At 36.0% G+C, this 15038-nt stretch overlaps 2 pseudogenes; both read left to right on the top strand.

The window, feature by feature from the left end:
• Nucleotides 1-4171: 4171 nt before the first annotated feature.
• LOC111371880 lies at nucleotides 4172-5105 on the top strand (annotated as a pseudogene).
• Nucleotides 5106-5594: 489 nt separating this feature from the next.
• The window catches only part of LOC111371949, a 13373-nt pseudogene continuing 3929 nt past the window's right edge, over nucleotides 5595-15038 (top strand).

Here is a 15038-nt window from a genome sequence, read left to right as displayed (position 1 = left end):
GAGGGGGAGATTATTGAGATTGTTCCATATCAGTTGTGGATAGGATTGGTATTCAGTTTATAAATGTGAGGGAAAAACCTCACTTTTGAGCTAGCTTTTAGGGTGAGAGAGGCCCAATACTACCCAACACTATGAATTGTAAAATGTAATCCTTGATTTCTGAAATAAATTAGTAATGAGTGACAAGTGGACATTAATTTGTGACATATTGACAAAATCTTTACAATTTGTGACCAATGCAATGCAATATGTGACCTATGCAAAATAACCTATACAACGTAATTTGTGACCTATGTAGCGTAATCTGTGATCTCCTGACAACAATATGAGACTTTTGAAATACCTGAAGGACTTTGAATTGATAAACATATATGAGTGGAGGCTGACATATGATGTTGTTGTGTAGCTAAGAACTTCTAAAACTACTTTACTAAATCTGTCGACATAGGACTAGAAAAGGTAGTACTCTAGTATAGATGAGTCACCAGTGGCATGGTGGCAGCCATGTTAGCATTGGGACGATAGGATTGTAGCTGAGGTTGTGGTTGTTGCTTCTTCAATAACTTAGAACATTGAGACTTTCAATGTCCCTTTTGTTTACAAAAGTTACACTCATTACTAGCAACTCGTACATAACATTTGTTCCGATTCTGTGTGTACAATCAAGAAGGCATGGCTAACACTGAGGTGCTAGATGGAGGAAGAGATACTTCTTTTGCAAGAGATTTCAAACATGTTTCCTTAGCTACAAGTTCACTAACCACCGAATCAATTGAGGAGAATGGAGTATGAGGCAAGATAGAGCCTCGAAGTCCTTCAAAATCATTGCGAGGTGCCATAAAAAATTGAACTAATCGCTGCTCCTTTCTAAAAGTAATATATTTCTCAAATGCTTTCAGTCCTGCTAATTCTGTAAGAGCCAACTCATTCCAAATTGAATTTATACCAGTGTAAAACTCGATTGAATTTGGTCTCAACCAAACTTTGGTTTGGTTGAAATCATGATTTTTGGTTCTAGTTGATTAGGATTTTGCACAATTTCTTCTTGCCTAGTTTTTTTCTAGGATTTCCAACATGTCACAATCAGAAATTTCATAAGTTTCACTCAACTATAGGCTCTAATACCATGTTAACAATATGAAATACCTTGAACTAATGTAGTGAATCAATTCAAAGAGAAGAAAAGAGAAGAGAAGAAGAAAGAAAGAAAGAAAGAAAGCAATAATCTATTGAGCCACAAAAAATTAGGTTTCTAATGGCAACACATAAGTTTATATATTACAAGAAAAGTAAACAAAAAGGAAACCTATAAAAGAAGGAAACTAAATATTATGCAATAGTATTATGTTTGTCTAACATATATTATATATGGCTAACAGAGAGTCGTGAACTGCATATTACGGATTTATTTTTCTCATTTCCTTTTCGTACAAATGTACAACTTAAGGTGTTCAGACTCTAGGTTCAAAAAGTTAGGGTTTCTCTATTTGCTATGATTTCGCTTATTTGGCTAATTATTTTTTTAATTGATATGCTTTAGTAAACTATTTCGATATTTTCATTATTCGTATTATAAAGTGGTACATCATGTAGAACAGAATTGTCAACAACTTCTTTTTGTTTTATTTTTTCCCATTATGATATAACTTATTGAAATATTTCAATTACATAAACTTCTTCTAGAATTTTGTAATTAGTTATGTCTATGTATTCTTCATGAGTATGCATCTCTTAAATGGGTCATCTTTCTTATTTGCTCCATTTTCTTTTGGAGATTTTTATCTTAAAATTGAATGAAATCATGATTTAAGCATGCAATAGATATATCTCACGAATTATACTCTTAGGATGTCAACTTGAGTTGAAATATTTAAACTGGTATGTGGGATATCATTAATATCTTTCAATATATATATTTTACTACATGTAAAATAGCATTTCCTAAAAACAAATAGAAAGCATTTTATTGAATATAATAATTTTGAGATTATATCCTCCAGGAATAAGTAATATTCTTCTATAATATTAACATGATATAAATATCAACTTCTTCAAAAGCAATACAATACTCTTCTAGAATATTGGACTTCCTTACGTACTAGTAGACTGAAGTTAGGTGGGCCTAATGACCCCTATTTCTTCCCAATGATCTTCCCTTTGTTGGGTGCTTACATCAATAAGTCGATATTAAGGCAAGAGCTTTTCAAGTAGTGCATTTTGGTAATCATTATTTTTAGTCTTTAGAAGCATAATCATCATTAAATTTTTGTAATGTTCTAATTCTTGAGAATATTAAAGATTATACAAATGTGCTTATCGAGAACAATAATAACATATTTTATTATATTATAAACATATACCTATATACAACATTAGTTGAATCAAAAGATTTAATCGATCTAAAACTCACAAATATTATAAAGAATACACTTACTTGAATTTGACAAGTCTTAAAAAACTTTATGAAAGTGATAGAAACGTTATGAATATTACTCAAGTTCGAAATTTTTAGAAAACCTTGAATAATTGACAAATTTCATATTTTATATATATATATATATATATATATATATCACTTTAAAAATTCACTACTGTTCACGTAACTATTTATCATTAATTTATCATGAATGAATCGATGGATTTGAAGAAAAACAAGTTGCGAGCGTTTTGTCCAAGTTTCAAATGATTGGATCATGAAATGATGACATCTCAATATTTTTTTTCACAGCTATACATGATGTCCAAACTTTTGCAATTTTCTACTACGTTGATATCAGATTTTCTCTCTATTTTGAGTAAGTTTATTTGTGCTGCTAACGTGTTATAAAACTAAAAAGAATAAAAGATTTCATATCTAAGAGATTAAGTATGACCCATTTTAATATTAAGAAACAATGTTCAAAATTTCAAAAATTAAATATTATTTACAATTTACTTATGAAATAATTAATTAAAAATTTTTATTAGTTAAACATATTCACAATTCTATGCAATTTGGTTACACATTATTGAATTGATTGGACACAAATTATTTCTCAATCATCGATAAAAATTTTTATAGGTCATAATTTATTTATTGGTCACATAATCAAAAAATTTATAGGTCACCAACTTATTTAACGGTCACAACTTGTCAAATTAATTGGTTACAAGAAAATTCTCGATCATAACTTAATAAATTGTGAATTACAACTATAGTTTTTAGGTTATAAATTATTTATTGGTCACAATCAACCAAATAATTGATTATAAACACTTCCATCCCATCCCCACCCATGATTGTTGTACCAGCACCACAACCACCATGACCATCATCAACATCGTCACCACCCACTGGACATGCAAAACCACCACCACAGCAATAAAAAATTACTATACACCACAGCAACTGCAAAAACCACAACCACAACACCACCACACACCGAACTCCGGCACCATAGTAGCCTTAATCAACCGCTTTATAAATCGATCATTACATACACTCAAACCATGCCACAGCAACCCTAATCCACCAACTGCATCTCATAGCGCTATAATAGTAATCCAGCATCTTGTAGTGCCATAATAGTAATCCGCCAACTACATCACATAGTGCCACCGAATCCCTTGCCCACAGTCATTGTCGCACCACCTTACTTACAATGAGTAGTCATTGGGAGATTTTGCCGTTTCGAAGCAGCAACACTATAGATTGGCTAAAATCTTGATGTGCTCATTTTTTTTGGGTACCGCTATTTCTATCCACACTTTTTATAAATACATCCACTTTTAAAAATAATTTTTATTATATTTTAAATGCTATGTAAATTTACTTAAATAGACATAAACAAAATTAAATAAAACTACAAAACTCTAAATTGATCCACTAATTTTTAATTTCATTAAATTATAAATCTTTTTTCATTCTTTTAGAATTTGTGTTTAACTAGAATCTTAATAGATAAAGAAAAATTACATGAATATAATTCGGGAAAATTAGGCAATACTCTAATGAATGTCGTTTATTTATTTGATAAGTTTTGTTAATGAATTTCTGTGATGAACTTCAACTCGGCAATTTTGCAAGGTGTTTGTCAGCACATAACGCAGAGCCCAGAAAAGAAGAGTTGTCTTACACTCCTAGCAATTTGCTTACAGAATTGATTTGAATATTTGGTAGAGGAAAACGTTGGAATTGCTAAGAATGTGAACGAATTGATTGGTAAAACCCCATTGGTATACCTGAATAATATTGTTGATGGTTGCATCACGCGTGTTGCGGCCAAGCTTGAATCTATGGAGCCTTTCTCTAGTGTTAAGGATAGGATTGGTTATAGCATGATTTCAGATGCTGAGGAAAAATGCCTTATCAAACCTGGGGAGGGTGTCCATATTGAACCTACAAGTGGTAACACTGGCATAGGCTTGGCATTCATGGCAGAAGCCAAGGGATACATGCTTATCATTATGATGCCTTCAATTCTCATTGGTTTTGGTGCTGAAGTGGTGCTCACTGACCCCGCAAAGGGAATGAAAGGTGATGTTCAGTAAGCTAAAGAGATATGAGATAAGACACATAACTCCTACATTCTTCAGCAGTTTGAAAATCCTGCCAACCCGAAGATACATTATGAAACCACTGGACCAGAGATCTGGAAATGGTCAAACGAAAAAATTGATGCTTTTGTTTCTGGGATTGGTATTGGAGGGACGATCACTGGTGCAAGAACTTTCCTTAAAGAGCAGAACCCTGATATAAAGTTGTTTGGTGTGGAGCCAGTTGAAAGTCCTATTCCCTCCGGAGGAAAACCTGGTCCTCATAAGATTCAAGGAATTGGTGCTGGTTTTATTCCTAGAGTTTTGGAGGTTGATCTTATTAATGAAGTAATTCACATTTCAGGCGATGATGCCATAGAAACTAAAAAGCTTCTAACATTGAAAGAAGGGTTGCTAGTGGGAATATCATCTAATACTACAGCAGTTGCTGCAATTAGGATTGTGAAGAGACTAGAGAACGTTGGAAAACTCATTATGGTGATCTTCCTGAGTTTTGGTTGTGCTTTTTGAATCCGTGAGGCGAGAGGGTGAGAACATGACTTTCGAGTAAAATGTTTGCTGGCTTTTCGACCCCTCTCTAATGTTTGTCGCATCCTGTGTTTTTGTCATTTTAGTTTTCTTCAAATGTATTAGATGAAATTGTTGGAAATAATGTGACGCTTTCTTATAGACATAGGCTATGTCACACAGCATGAAGTGATGGGATTTTGCATAAAAAAAGGGCAATCTGAAAATGTAAAAAAGTTACATTATTAACGTGGATGCAAATAGTATTTCTTAAATGTGGATATATGTTATTCAAATGAATGAATTTAGTAAGGATAAGATTAGAATATAACGTGGATGCAAATAATATTTTTTTAAAATCTTATTATGGATGAACTTAGAGTGGGATGTAGTTATAAAAAGTGTGGATGGAAATAGCACTACCTTTTTTTTTTTTCCTCCTTGGTTATGGTAGTTTATTGTGGCCGATAGTTTTATTTTTGCTTTTTGTTGAGGATTGGGATAGTTGCGCTAGGGTTGTTGTGGCGATTTTGCGGTAGTGGTGTGCTAGTATGTGGTCTTGGTGGTACTATGACATGGTTGTATTGTGCAATGCAGTACGATGTGATGGTGGTTTTGAGATTGCGGTGGTGGTTTTGTAATTTTTTAGTTTTCTTCCTCCCTTGCGGTGGCTGATGGTGGTTTTCGGTAGTTGCCAGAGAGAGAGAAAAGAAAATGTAGAGAATTTTAGGGCTTGTGAGTGAGGTAGACTGGATGGGGGTATGTTAATTAATTTAATTTTATAATATTATAATTAATATTAAAGGTGAATTATCATTTGATTTTTGAACAAAAAATTTGTTAAATTTGATTTTTGAATTAGACATTTTAAAATTGTGGATAGGTGTGATTTCCACAAAATTTTATTATATCACTATACCCATATTTATAGGTTGACTCTTTTGTAGTAGAGATATGACATATTTAAATAAATAATTAAGGCTAAATAATTATCACTAACTCCTAGTTTTATAATACCTTAATTGTTTATTTTAAGACCTCTAAGTCGGAATTGGGGCAAGGACATGTCCTTCCTTGCTTGGGCCGTGGGCAGACATTTTGCCATGCCTGCTCAAGGACATTCTAAACATTGTGGAGATAAAGGGCATTGCAAATATTATGGAATTAAGACGCTGTTCTCAATCACCTCTCGCACCCTCCTGCGCTTCACTCACTCCACTTTCTCTAGCCTTCAAATTCTCCTCTACAACACTTCCTCTCCCAAAAACCACCATTTATCTTGCACCCTACTTCACATTCCTCACAAAACAATCGGGAATCATCTTCACCAATTCAATGCCAACCCACTTAAATTCGATCGACAATTTGTCACGCCAATGGCTGGAAACTTGCACTAGAATTCTTTAACTGGCTCGAAACTGATGTGGTGCAAAAGGAATTAGGCTTCATGGCAAAGTGGGACTGGCGCAAGAAAAAAAATTAAAAAATTTGGAGGAAATTTGGAGTTGTCCGTTTTTGACAAATTTGTAGTCTAATTCGGTTGGAAACTGGCTGAAAAGTTAAACTCAAAGGCTTTGACGTAGGACAAATTTCGGGTAAATTCCTTCGTTTAGGCCCTCATTTAGGCCTTTTTTCCCTTTTTTGGTAATTATTATTTTGAGTATATCTCAATCAAATAAATTCTGATTTACATTCCATTTGTTGGAGAGTAATCCTGAAGATTAGGACTATCAATTTTTGTCATTATCTTGATTTTTTTCCATTTTTGGAAAAAAAATCTTTTTATTATTATTATTTAATTTCCGAATTTTCTAGGTTTTTGCTATAAATACATTGTAAGCCCCTTGAGGCCGCAAATTGATTTGAATGAAATAAAACTTTTTGTGAATTTTCTTAGTGAGATATGTTTATCTTCCCTATAATTTCCGCTACGTCAGAAACTCATTGTGGGTTCTAGCACACCACCCAAAGTTACAACTGCATCATTGACGTACTTTGTAAGTTTTTCGAGTTTGATATCACGTGGGATTTAATGGGAAGAATGAAGAATCATCAATCTTCATTTCCTGATCACGTCATGTTTTTTATTTTATTCAAGAGGTATGTGCAGCCCACCTCATTAAAGAAGCGATTGATGTGTTTGATAAATTGGATGACTTTAATTTGAGGGATGAAATTTCCTTTCTGGATTTGATTGATGCTTTGCGTGACTACAAACATGTGATAGAAGCAGAAGAATTATGCTTTAAGAAGAAAAGGGATAGTAATTGATGCTACAAAGAATCTGCACCTACTGATTTCCCGAGCTTGAGTACCGTGAATGAGCACGATTGTAGTCTTTCGGTACCTGAAACAAAGGCTTCGATACTTAAGTCAGAAAGGAAATTTGTGCGTGCAACTATAAATTGAAAAATAATGAAAAACATACCTAGGCAATGACCTAATGCTTTGTATTTATAGGGATAGGTAGTACACCCCTAGTAGAATTTGAACTAGGTGAGTGTTCTTATCCAATAAAGTCCTATTGGATAAAGGAGTTAGATTGATACTACAATTGCATTGTAGTGACGTGTTTAAGATGGAGTCCTTGTGGGGGTCAAGTGTTCAAGTATTAGGGTAGGGTTGAATTCCCAAGTGCATTGGAGTCCTATTAGATCAATAGTAACTATCGTGGGCCGTTAAGAGGCTATCCTACCCGAGGACCACCTAGCCCCAAGAAGTCCATCGCAGGATTTTGATACCACATGAACGCATATTCTCGAGTACGACATACCCGAGGAGACCATATCCTCGAGCATAACGACATTGAAATGGTAGGGAAAGGTCATTTCATGTCTTGGGATGTTATGTTCGGACATGACAGAAATTTGGTACATCAGTAATAATTATAAACAGTTGGGAATTAATATAGGGAGTACAAAAATTTATAATATGATTCTTCACCGGTGGTTTAAAATGAAATGGTGGAGGAAATGTAGGGAGCTTTGGGAGGAGATAAATAAGAGGGATGTTCAAAAAGACTTGTGTTTGTACTAGATCCATATGGATATACAATGCAAAAGTCTAAAGCCATGGAAGGCTATGAAGCTGTATAAAGAAATGAAGAAGAAGGGAATTCAACTAGATATCTTGGCATACAACACCATTATTCATGCTATTGGGATTTCAGAGGGCATTGGTGTGGCAGTCAGGCTATTCAAGGAGATGATTGAATTGGGTTTTTGTTAGTTTTTCTCATAACAAAGAAGAAGAAGAAACTGTAAAGAAGAAAACTACAACTTTTTTTCTTTTTTTTTTTGAAGATATATTAAGTCATACCTTAGACTACCTAATCTATTAGTTACACCCATACTTTGACTTGACAAGGTACTACACTTTGGTGACAAAAATAACCTTCAATAATGTGCAAAAATACATAATGGAAATGACAATATAAGTGACATTATATCAACACTTCTCCATGGCACTTTTGTTGGAAACACCAAGACATATCCTTAATGTTTCAAACTTATCCTTGTACAAAGATTTTGCGAGAACATCAGCATATTGATCTTCAGATTTGCAATGGACCAGCTTCACTTCACCATTTGCTTGTGCCTCTCGAATAGCATGATACTTGATCTTTATATGCTTTGTCCTACCATGATATACAAGATTCTTGATCATAGCTACAGCCGATTGATTATCACAGTTAATGACAGTAGCTTCCTCTTGCTTGTGACTCAAATCTGCCAACATTTTCCTTAGCCAAATTACCTGATTTGTTGCTTCGGATGTAGCTATATATTCTGCCTCTGCTGTGGATTGTGCAACCATCTTTTACTTCACCGAGTTCCAATAGATGGGACTTGATCCCAGGTAGAATATATAGCCTAAAGTGCTCTTCATGTCATTACTTGATCTAGCCCAGTCACTATCAGAGTAACCTGTTAAAAGATAACTTTCTGATCTCCTAAACCAGATTCCAAGATTAGTACACCCTCTGATATACCTTAGGACTCGTTTACCTGCTTGAAAATGAAGATCACTGGGCTCTTGTCTGAATTTGGACAGCAAATTTGCAACAAACGTGAGATCAGGCCGTGTAATGGTTAAATACCAAAGACATCCCACAAGACTTCTATACACCTTTTCATCACTCTTCTTGCTGTCATCCTCCTTCATCAGCTTCAGATTTTGAACAATAGGTGTATTAATGGGCTTACATTTCTCCATGCTAAACTTCTTCAGCACATTCTCAGCATATCTCTGCTAGTTCACAAAAATCCCATTTTGAGTTTGATAAATTTCCATGCTAAGTAAATAATTTGCAATCCCCAAATCTGTTATCTCAAAGACTGTCATCATTTCATCCTTCAACTTATCAACAGCCTCTTGATTGCTCCCAATTACCAGCAAGTCATCAATACACAAGGAAATGATGGTAGTTTCATCCTCCTTTTGCTTGAAATAAAGTGCCTGTTCATTCACACTTTTAGTGAATCCAAGACTCATCAAATGATCATCAATCCTAATATCCAAGCTCTTGGAGCCTGCTTCAAGCCATACAAAGCCTTCTTGAGTAGATAGACCTTGTTTTCTTCTCCAGCAACAACAAAACCATTCGGTTGTTCAACATGTATCTCCTCATTCAGCCAACCATTTAGAAAGGCAGACTTGACATCTAAATGATGAACTCTCCAGCCTTTTATAGCAGCAGTTGCAATTAATAATCTAATGGTTTCATACCTTGCAACAAGGGCAAATGTTTCAGAATAATCAACCCCATATTTTTGTTCATAGCCCTTCACAACAAGTCTGGCTTTGGCTTTATTAAATGATCCATCTGCATTCAACTTAGTCTTGAACACCCATTTGATACCAAGGACATGCTTATCTCTTGGTCTATCAGTTAGCTCCTAAGTTCCATTCTTATTGATCATTCTCAGTTCTTCCATAGGAGCCATCCACACTTGAGAATTTATAGCCTCAGTAAGATTTGACGGTTCCAGTAATGCTGTGTTACAGTTGGCGTATATATCAACTAATGGCCTTGTTCTCAGCACTGGATTTTCTAAATCAGATCCACTATCAGCCTCTAAATGATCAAGTTCAATCCCTACTTAATCATTCCCCATTTCATCTACTTCATTTGTGACCATTCTTGGCATCTGAGACTGATTTTCTTTACTGGTCTCCGAGTCAAGTTCCCAATTCCAAGATTATCCTTCATCAACCTTGATATCCCTGTTGGACATCATCTTCTTTGATTGAGGATTATACACTTTATAGCCTTTTGCATTTTCACAATATCCAATCATGATACCAATATCAGCTTTCTTACTCAACTTGTCCCACTTCACATCTGGTATATGCACATAACAAAGGCTTCCAAATACCTTAAGGTGGGACACATCTGGTTTAACACCATTCCAAGCTTCATACGGTGTCGTTTTATCCAATGATTTTGTTGGCAATCTGTTTAGTAAGTACACAGCTGTATTGATAGCTTCTACCCAAAACTCCTTAGGGATGTTCTTCTCAGCAATAGACATCTAGTCATCTCCATAATTGTCCTATTTTTCCTTTTACAAACCCCGTTTTGCTGAGGAGAATAAGGCACAGTTAGCTGGTGTTTAATTCCCATTTCATCACAAAATCTGTCAAATTGATTGCAGCAATATTCAGTTCCATTATCAGATCTGATAGCTTTAATTTTTCTGTCACATTCGTTTTCCACAAGCGTCTTAAAGTTCTGAAATATACCAGCAACTTGTGACTTCATTTTCAAGAAGTAAACCCAACACATTCTGGTTTTATCATCAATAAAAAGGACAAAGTATCTACTTCCATTCAATGTTGGCACCCTTATTGGACCACACACATCTGAATGTATAAGATCAAGTTTATTTTTTGCCCTCCTAGCTGAGTTTTTGTCAAATGGCAGCCTTGATAATTTTCCCAATTGACAAGTATCACACGGAAAATTATCCTTACTAATCTTAGGCACATTTTTTACTAGCTCCAAATCATGCATTTGTTCAAGTGACTTGTAGTTAGCATGCCCAAGCCGTTTATGCCACAAAGGTGATTCATTCACAGTCCCAATGAGTGCCTGATTTTCCACATTTCTCAGTTCCAAAGGAAAGCTTCTATGTCTCATCCACTTTCATCACTTCTTGATTTAATGAATCAAGTGTAGTACACATATTGTCTTTAAATATAAGCATATGACCTTTCTCAATTAACTGGCCGACACTTATCAGATTTTGATCAATTTTAGGGACAAAAAGAACATATGAAATATACTTGGTACCTGATGGAGTTTGCACAGAAATTTTGCCTACCCCCTTCACTTCCACATGTTCTCCATTTCCAGCTTTCTCAACAAAAATGCTTGAATCTGAGGTCATATGATGAGTACAACCACTGTCCAACAACTAAGATTCATTAGCATTTCCAATTTTTGAATTGATTGCTGAAAACAGATGCTCATCCAGTTGCTGTGTTTGATCCTCTGCCAATCGTGTTGGCTGTTGGTTCGGTTTTTCCTTCGAGTTTTTGCACACTTTTTGAATGTGACCAAATTGTTTACACCCCCTCCATTGAACTCCAGGTCTATACCAACACCACTTGGGTGAATGATTAGATTTTTTGCAATGGGGACAAGGTGGATAATCCACCTTTTTATCAGTAGCACTTCTACTGTCATCAGGTCTCCTTCTTCCAGGTTGGTTTTGCTTCACACCATAACTGGTTTGTGCCTTAAATTTTCCTTTAACAAATAAGGTTCCTTCTACCTGTTCCTCTTGCCTCATCAGACGTCTTTGTTCAGTGGCTTGCAAAGCATTAACAAGTTTAGCCACAGACATTGAAGACAGATCCCTTGAGTTGTCCAATGATGAGATTTTAGCTTCGAACTTCTCAGGCAAGCTGATAAGAACCTTTTCCACAATTCTCTTATCACTTAACTCATCTCCCAAGAGTCTTATTTGATTCACAACCTTCATTAATCTGTCAGAATAATCTTTGACAGATTCATTCTCCTTTATCTTCAGACTCTCAAACTCTCTTCTCAGGTTGAACACTTTCATTTGTCTTGTTCTTGCATTTTCCCTAAACTTCTCTTGCAACCGATCCCAGGCCTCCTTTACTGTCTCGCATGTGATGATTCTGGTGAAGATTGCATCAGATACAGCGGATTGAATGCAAGACAAAGCTTTAGACTTTTTTGCTACCTCCTCACCATGTTGTTTCAACTGAGCAATGGTTAGATTAGCTCTCAATGGTGGAGGTTCTGTTCTTGTTTCAATTATCTCCCACAAGTCATAAGCCTTCAAGTATGCCTTCATTTTAGCAGCCTAAAAATCGTAATTATCTCTTGTAAATGCAGCAGGCAATGGTGCTGAGAAACCACTTGAGGCCATCACTCTTGAATCTTCAAATTTACTTGTCCGAGATATCACTGATTAGTTGAACCTTCAACCAGTATTTTTTTTGCTCCCTTCCAAGACCTTGAACATGCTTTGATACCACCGTTAGTTTTTCTCAGAACAAAGAAGAAGAAGAAACTGTAAAGAAGAAAACTACAACTTTTTTTCTTTTTTTTGAAGCTATATAAAGCCATACCTTAGACCACCTAATCTATCAATTACACCCATACTTTGACTTGACAAGGTACTACACTTTGGTGAGAAAAAAAAACCTTCAATAATGTACAAAAATACATAATGGAAATGACAACAAAAGTGACATTATATCAACATTTTTCAACCAGATGTCGTAAATTTTAACACCATAGTGAAGCTTCTGTGTGAAAATGGAAGGTTCGTGGAGGCACATAAATTGCTCAACCTGATGTTTAGAAAGGGTTGTGAGCCGAACGTGATTACATACCAATGTTTCTTTGTGTGTCTTGAAAAGCCTAGAGAGATTCTAAAGTTGTTTGATAGATGATTGAAAGAGAAGCACAACGTAGAATGGACACATATGTCCTGCTCATGAGGAAGTTTGAGAGATTGGGTTTCTACGACCAGTTTTGCTCGTCTGGAAGAAGATGAAACAGCAAGGATTGAGCCTGGATGAGTTTGCTTATAATGCTTTTGTTAGACATTATGTTGTCAAACGACCTCCCGGGCGATGATGAGAACCAATTTTATCAGTCGACATGAATGACTGAACGATAATTCAACATCGAATAATGGATGAACCGACCAAACGTTGCCTTACCTATTGGACGGGTAATACTCTTTGTGGCTTGTTGATTCTTTCCATTGGAAGTTAACCCTAGTCGAGCCTACTTACCATATCCTTACTTACCTTATGTTGGCCACATGACTTACTATATATATTGGTGTTTTCATCCTAATTGAAACCGGTCCATTAGTTGAAGCCGTCCATTGAACCCGTGAGCTCCAAAGAGAGACTGCCATGTCCTTCTACCTTCTTCTTCTTCGTGATTTCTTCTCCATGCCAATTGCTTGAGCCTTTGTGACTCTTACCTGTGTGGTATCCATCCTAAGTGTGTGGATTGAATCAACAAAGCAAGAGAGGAAAGCAACCGTAGGAGAGGGTAGCACTGGCGAGTTGGTGACTTTGGTTTTGATGTTGAATTCGATGTTTAATGGTTAACTGAGCCCGGAAATCACCGTGAGCAGCAAGAGGAAGGTCCTAACATCTGGTATCAGAGCTTGGGTGGCAAAAAACGGCTTAAAATCGGCTGATTTTCTCATCTTCAACCTAGAACCCGAATCTGAAAATTTGCAATTACTCACAAACCAAAGCTCGGTTGGACAAATAGAGGCCATACCCATCATTAGCAGGCTGAGGTGCTCCGGGAGAGGCGACGGTGGCATGTGGGCCGTCGACGGTGGCGCGTGGGGGATTTTTCGACGACGCAGTCTTCAGGTAACTTGCTTGTTTCGATCTCCTGAACGCGCTGATATACTTTTTTTTGTGTTTCAGGTTACACGGAAAAAGTTGGGCGATTTTGCCCTTTGGTATGACGCCGATTGAAATTCAACAGCAAGCTCGTTTTTCTCCACTTTACGGACTCAGATAGATCCGCTCTGGTAAATTGGCTTAATCCATTTAAATTCAGCAATAACAAGATCATCGTGTGGGGTGATCGTTAGGTTTTGGGGTTACCGTGAAGGGGTAACCATTGCATGTGCTAGAATTAGGATTACTTGCGTTAATTAAGTATTTGTTCTTTTAACTTAAAGTGCTTGTTATTCCTTGGTGGACGTAGCGTTTACGTTCATTATTACCTTTGCTAATAATTAACAAGACATTACCTTATCACGTTTCCCAATACTACTTCGTGTAGTTTAATTAGGGTGTTAACCAATGACAACACATAATTTTGATTTGGGAATTTTTAACGGTAAAGGGGACTTCTCTATCTGGCAACAAAAGATGAGAGGCATACTAGTCCAACAAAAGGTGTCAAAAGCCATCGAAGGCAATTTTGCACCTGATATCTCAAAAGAACAAAAAGAGGAAGCCGATGAGCTTGCCTATACCTCAATAATATTACACTTGTCTGACGCCGTCTTAAGAAAAGTGGGAAAACTAAAAACCACCAAAGAACTTTGGAAAAGACTAGAAGACTTATACTTGCTTAAATCTACACCAAATAAACTCTACCTACTCGAACGATTCTTCAGCTTTAAAATGGATCCTTCAAAGGATCTCGACGACAATCTAGATGTATTTAATAAATTGGTGCAAGATATTGTCAATTGTGACGAAGCCGTGTCGGAAACCTATAAGGCCATTATCTTGCTCAATTCAATCCCGGACTCCTATAAAGAAGTTAAAAATGCTATTAAGTATGGTAGGGACACGCTAACACCTGAAATTGTCGTAGATTCTCTTAGAAGTAAAGAGATGGAAATGAAGGCTGAAAAACAGGATAGAAGGAGTGGAGAGTTACATATGATGCGGGGTAGAACACAATTTAGGCAAACCAGTCATGATGGATACCAAAGTAGTGGCGAATCAAGTAGTAATAG

This window comes from Olea europaea, chromosome 23 (assembly GCF_002742605.1).
Source record: "Olea europaea var. sylvestris chromosome 23, O_europaea_v1, whole genome shotgun sequence".
In the NCBI taxonomy this organism is placed as follows: Eukaryota; Viridiplantae; Streptophyta; class Magnoliopsida; order Lamiales; family Oleaceae; genus Olea; species Olea europaea.
The sequence above is the reverse complement of the archived record's forward strand: the minus strand, read 5'-3'. Positions and strand labels throughout refer to the sequence as shown.